The sequence below is a fragment of the Microcebus murinus genome, chromosome 6 (assembly GCF_040939455.1).
Source record: "Microcebus murinus isolate Inina chromosome 6, M.murinus_Inina_mat1.0, whole genome shotgun sequence".
Classification (NCBI taxonomy): Eukaryota; Metazoa; Chordata; class Mammalia; order Primates; family Cheirogaleidae; genus Microcebus; species Microcebus murinus.
The window spans coordinates 60,073,397-60,078,769 of NC_134109.1; the positions used below are offsets into that span (position 1 = coordinate 60,073,397).

Consider the following 5,373-nt stretch of genomic DNA (forward strand, 5'->3'; position numbering starts at 1 on the left):
TGCAGCTGACCTGGCTCCAGCAGCATCTTAGCTTTACATATAAAAGTGGCTGTTATCTCTCTGGGGATATTTCATTGCCTGTTCTGCCACCTGAAGCAAAAGTGCTGGTTCAATGAGGACCTCAATTCACAGTTTACCCAAATGCCTGGGCCTGGTCCCCGGATTGTTTGGCTAGGCTTAAAATCAATGGTGTCCACTGAGCTGCTGCCGCTGTTCAGCCTTGGTGCCAGCTCTGCAGGACCAAACACGGGTGTAGTTGCTCCACTCACTGTGCAGAACTCAAGGCTGGTCCTCTGTCCTGGCCAATATTCCCTTTGATAAAGTTTCTTATGTTTTTACTGACTTCTGGACTATAGCTCTTGGCCTAGCAGTTTGAAAACTATGGACTGGTAGGTTAAAGACTCCCCTCTTTGGGGCCACAGACTGTGATAACAAATCACAGCTGCTGATTGAACTGTCCGTCTCACACTGACATAGATGGGCACAGTAAGGGCCAGTTCTCTGGCATCACTGCTGACCAACACTGCACTGCCCACATTGCTGCCATTACTGCCTGGATTCATCATCATCCTGGACACGGCAACCCATCCAGCATCACAGGCTTGGCACAAAGTAAAGGACTATGGGATGCAGAGGCTGCCTGTAAGCTAGACTTGTGAAAAGTGCTGCAGTGAGGGGGTCCCATAGGGTGAGCCATCATTCACCTGCCCCCGCCTTGCTCATGGCAAGTTGACTACATCAGACCATTGACCTCTGAGGGGTATCCGTTTTGCCTCAATGCTGTTTATACTTTTTCAGGCTACAATATTGCCCTTCCCTCCTGATCAGCAGATTCCAGACATACTGTTGTAGACCTTGAATCTAATCTGTGTCCTGTTTTTGGCTTTCTGGACCATTTGCAGCTTAACAGTGGTGTGCTTATTGTAACAAACACTACTCAATAAAGTGCTGATAGTCAAGGTATTTGATGGACATTTCACACTTGGTACAATTCATGGGCATCTGATCCTGAATATTGAAATGGCCTCTTCCAAAGTTAATTCAAATAGATTTTTGACTCTAGCTCCCCCATCTCCTGGTGCACATACCTTAGTAAGGCAGTTTGGTCACTGAATGTGGCTCAGAAGGAGATCATCTCTCAGCCACTTCCTGGTTGGTGATCAGGATGATCTATTGCTATTTTAAAGTTTGGGATTCCTCCTTGGCCATGATGCTTTTCTGTTCACCAATGGCAGCCCCGGGCCAGTGGATTGGGCCTAGGGATTTCAAACTCACTTCTGGCTTAGCTACCTGGGTTCTCATGTTGCACCGAGATGGCCCTGCATCAGAAAGCTGGTCACCACTCGGCTGAGCACACTGCTTTGTGAGCCACCCAGTGGTGCTTGCAGGCCAAAGTGGGTGGCATAATGAGTCTCTGGAAGTTTTATAAAAATGCCTTATTCCATTTGCACCTGACTGTTTTGGATGACAGATCTGAGTGTGAGTACAGATGATTGGGAAAAAAGGTGAATTGGAGCCACTGGAATGGAACCAACTGATTTTGGGGTGATGAAGAGACAGCAACTCCAACACCTGAGGTGAGAGTTAGATGCTAGAAGGGGTTAGGAAGGATCTCTAATAATCTTTAGTCTTTCAGAGCCACCCCTGAGTCCTTCCTCAGGAAGGGAAATGCCCAGAGGCAGCTCTCCCAAACTGTTGTAAACCCCTGAATAATAAACCTGCTGAATCTGCCATCCCCTCCAGACAGCTCTGACCATGGATTTGATTGTCATTCCCCTTCACCTTAGCAAGTCTATCAGATGAAGTGGAGGATAGCCCCAGTGTCTGTGGCTCCCATGCCAACCACCGGTGAATGCTGCCGGATGTCTTCGCCGTTGCCATTCCCATTGCTTAGTCATTCTGTGGGGTGGGCGAATGCCCCCTGTCTGGTGGCATAGACAAATACGACAGTTTGGATTGACATCCCTCAGGCAATCCCACCAAAACCAGGCACTAGACTCAATTATGCAAACTGAACTAGTAGCCCTAAGGCTTACCAGCTTGCTGGGAGGGCCTGTTAGAAGAACTGTGAACCCACGCCCTCGCGAAGACATCTGCCCACTCAGGGAGGGCGACAACTGTAAACAACACTTGCTTTCCATGGGCACCATGTGCTCCCTCAGGACTTCATTTCCAGTGGAAGCCAGGAGTTGTCTGTCCTGAAAACACCCTTAGGAGCAATCGTAAGAGCCCTTCAAATGTTTAAGAAAACACCATTGATGACTCTCAGATGAGCACAGAGATATCTCCAAAATGAGGCTATTCTTAGTTATTATTCTTAGTTACTTAGTGATCTCCCCCAAAAGATAAGCCATTTGTTATTTATGTACACTGTGTTGGTAGTTATCCCTGCAACAGTAGTCATTCACTTAGAAAAAGTGCTAAACATTCATCTGAATTTATTAATGACACCACCTTGGCCCTGAAAGGAATTCAGGTCAGCCACAGCTCACTAGCCAGGGTAGTTATGGGTGAGAGAGTTGCCCTAGACTTCCTCCTCAGATTAAGTCTGTGCAGTCCCTGATTACATCTTGTTGTGTCTGGATTAATGCTTCTGGCCAAGTGGAAAGGCGACCAGAGAGACTTAGGGAGAAAGCGGCTTGACTTTCTAGGTAAACCCTGATGGTGTATAGGATGCGTTAAACTGATTGGGTCCAGGTCCCTGGGGGCCATGGTTGAGGTTAACACTGCAAGGTTGCCTCATCTTGCTGTGCAGAGTCCTGTTGAAAGTCATCTTAATTAAATGCTGTGTGAGACAAATTGATTTGGTCCCAGCCTCTGTCAGACTAATTAGAGTGGCCGATGGAGTGACGTAATCACAGAAAAAATTTCCACAGGCCAAGACCGTAGAAATGGCACAGACTTGTGGATATTATTACTTGGGGAAAGTTCTCCCCAGGTCTCTCACATTTCTGCGTGTTTTGTGAGCAGTGGCACTGGTTGTCTTTGTTCTAGACTGTCTCTTCAGGGATGTTTGTGTAGGGAGCAGCCTTGGAAGATAGAGATAGTGTCTCTTTCCAGAGCAAGGGACAGGTCTGCAGAGAGTCCTGGAAGGTAGATATAGTGTCTACCTCTGGAGCAAAGGGCAGGCGTGCTTACTGTCTATCCAGAGGTCCTCAAACTTTTTAAACAGGGGGCCAGTTACTGTCCCTCAGACCGTTGGAGGGCTGGACTATAGTTTTAAAAAAACTATGAACAAATTCCTATGCACACTGCATATACCTTATTTTGAAGTAAAAAAACAAACGGGCAAAAACACACACATGTGGCCCGCGGGCCATAATTTGAGGGCACCTGGTCTATACTATGAACAACTTTTTTACTATAAAATAACTTGGGTTCTCTAAGCTCAGGGATCCTTTCCTGTAATAAAACCTGTTGTATGTGTAGATGTCACCTAGGCCTTCTTTGTGCCACACTATGAGATTTGGAGCTTGAGGGACCAGAGCAAGAAAATGCTGATATTCTAGCTACTGCTGTTGCTGTGAGCAATAAAGACTTAAGTCTCTAACCCTGTGGTCTTTTGTCTTCTGTCTTCTGTGTGTGTTAGCTTGCAAGTAGGGTAAAGTCTCAGACCCTTCATAGTTCTTTTTTTTTTTTTCCTCTTTTCTATTTTTTTATTAACAAGCAAACTAATTAAAAACAAAAACACAACCACCTTAGAGTTGGAACAGCATTAAGTCAAATTGCTGCTGGAGTTCACAGATGGACTTGGGGTACATGCTCCCTCACAGCGAGGCAAGATGTAAGCACGTGACTGCATTTAGATATATGTGTGATCAGGAAGAATCGGAGAAATTGAAACCACTGGAGAACAGAAAACATCAAGAACTTTTCATCAGACAATCCCAAAGCGCTCTGTTCTTTTCCTCTTCTTTGCCTTCATTTCCCTTCAAGAGCTCTATGAAGCATTCTAGGTATATTTTACCTCTGTATCCTCTGTGGTTCCAGTACCAGCTGAACTTGTGACAGTCCCAAATCGCTCCTTCCTTTTTTTCAGTTTCTCATCATCTTCAGACTTTCTGGAGATTGAAGACACATTCAAACCAAATCTTTGAGCTCTTTCCTTTAGCTTACCAAGGTTAACCATATTGGTGTCAGATGACAGACCTTTTGTTGGAACTGAAGAAATGTCAAACCTAGCTGCCCTCGCAGCTTCTTTACCCTCCAAGCTGACAGGTACACTGAATCGTTCAGCCCTCTTCTGCATTCTCTCAGTCTGTGGTATTTCAGATGTAATTTTTACCACTTTCTTCTCTGCTGCCACATCAACAGTTTTTTTCAGGGGGTTCTTCCTCTTTGACAGGAAGTTCTATGGGCTTTGATTCTTCATCCTCTGTTTTATCTCCCAGTACATCTTCTTCATTCGCCTCCTCTTCAGCATGCTCTTCAAGACATGCATGGAGCCTGTTGATGAGATCTTGTTTTATTCCCTTGGTTTCTAAACCATGAGCAAGACTTTCTTGCTTTAGTTCAGCAAGCTTCAGCTCATGGAGTTCTACCGTCTCTGTTGCCATCTTGTTGCCCCTCCCCTTCATAGTTCTTTACAGCATTTATCTTGAATAATAAAATAGTAGCATGATTTAATTACAGCATTACATTTTTTTTCTATATTTGTCTTCTTGCTTTGTCACTTTATAATCTTTGAATATATAAATGCCTTGATTTTATGTTTTCTTTATAGTTTACTTGGAAACTCCAGGGTCTTCAATAGCATACCATGTGTTCTTATACATTTACCATTTTATAGTATAAAATTAAACTCTTTACTAAGCCAGATTGGTAAACTCTTCATGAGAACCATCTGTTTTACCTCTACTTCAGTGTGGGAAGGCTAGTTTTAGCAGCCCAGTTGAGAAAAGATGGTGGCTTGGACCAACATGATGGCACTGGAGGTAGAACCAATGGGATGTGGTGACTAATTAGATATGGAGGGTGAGGGTGAGGAGACAGCCCAGGTTTCTGGCTTGAGCCACTTAGTAAGTGTGACATTCACTAATACAGGGACTGGGAGAAAAAAATCAGATATAGGGGAGATCATGCAGTAATTAAGTGGGTTGTATTTCCTTCCTTTTTTTTTTTTTTTTGAGACAGAGTCTCATTCTGTTTCCCGGGTGAGAGTGCCGTGGCGTCAGCCTAGCTCACAGCAACCTCAAACTTCTGGGCTCAGGCTATCCTTCTGCCTTAGCCTCCCGAGTAGCTGGGACTACAGGCATGCGCCATCATGCCCAGCTAATTTTTTGTATATATTTTTAGTTGTTCTGCTAATTTCTTTCTATTTTTAGTAGAGATGGGGTCTCACTCTTGCTCAGACTGGTTTCAAACTCCTGACCT

At 44.6% G+C, this 5,373-nt stretch overlaps 1 pseudogene; it reads right to left on the minus strand.

The window, feature by feature from the left end:
- Positions 1–3,782: 3,782 nt before the first annotated feature.
- LOC105868037 (SAP domain-containing ribonucleoprotein-like) lies at positions 3,783–4,562 on the minus strand (annotated as a pseudogene).
- Between the last annotated feature and the right edge of the window lie 811 nt (positions 4,563–5,373).